This window comes from Monopterus albus, unplaced genomic scaffold (assembly GCF_001952655.1).
Source record: "Monopterus albus unplaced genomic scaffold, M_albus_1.0 scaffold549.1, whole genome shotgun sequence".
Taxonomy (NCBI): domain Eukaryota; kingdom Metazoa; phylum Chordata; class Actinopteri; order Synbranchiformes; family Synbranchidae; genus Monopterus; species Monopterus albus.
In genome coordinates this window covers 156,720-157,322 of record NW_018128429.1, presented here as the reverse complement: position 1 = coordinate 157,322, position 603 = coordinate 156,720, and positions in this window count along the sequence as shown.

Genomic DNA, 603 nt, shown 5'->3' with positions numbered 1-603 from the left:
AAAACTCCAGGTGATTCTGTGTCTCTCCCTCTGAATTCACATCCCAATATATTGTTCAATAAATGATGATTGGCAGTGCAGTGATTTTCCCTGTGAATTAATTCTATACACGACAGATTGGCGTTGGCGGCCGGTAGGACCAGATCAGTGAAAGGTCGGCCCTGGCAGCGACACCTGGGCGCAGAGCCGGTTTTCGTCAAGTGGCCACTGAAAGAGGGTAAGTTTTTTCCCTTTTTCATATATTGATGAATTGCCCTCTCTGTATCTGGGGTGCTGTGCAGAGGTGTCGGTAGGTTTGTTTTAAGCCTCTATATAACTCCTGACTGGCTCTCCTTCAAGTGCCTGTGTGCATGAGAAAATTAATAAATAAATGAAGTGGGAGAAAAAATAAAAAAAAGGGTTGGAGACAGTATTGACTTTGATATTGTATGTACATGACTTATCAACACTACTTATCAACACTGACTGCTTAGATGACTGTGTGTTTGTGTTGGATGTGAGTGCTGTGGTCTTGTGTGTGAGAGAAATATAGCTGATTTGGTTGGAAAATTTATGAGATGTCAGACAACGGATTGAAGAAGTTAAATTAAGAGCCTGTGGGTA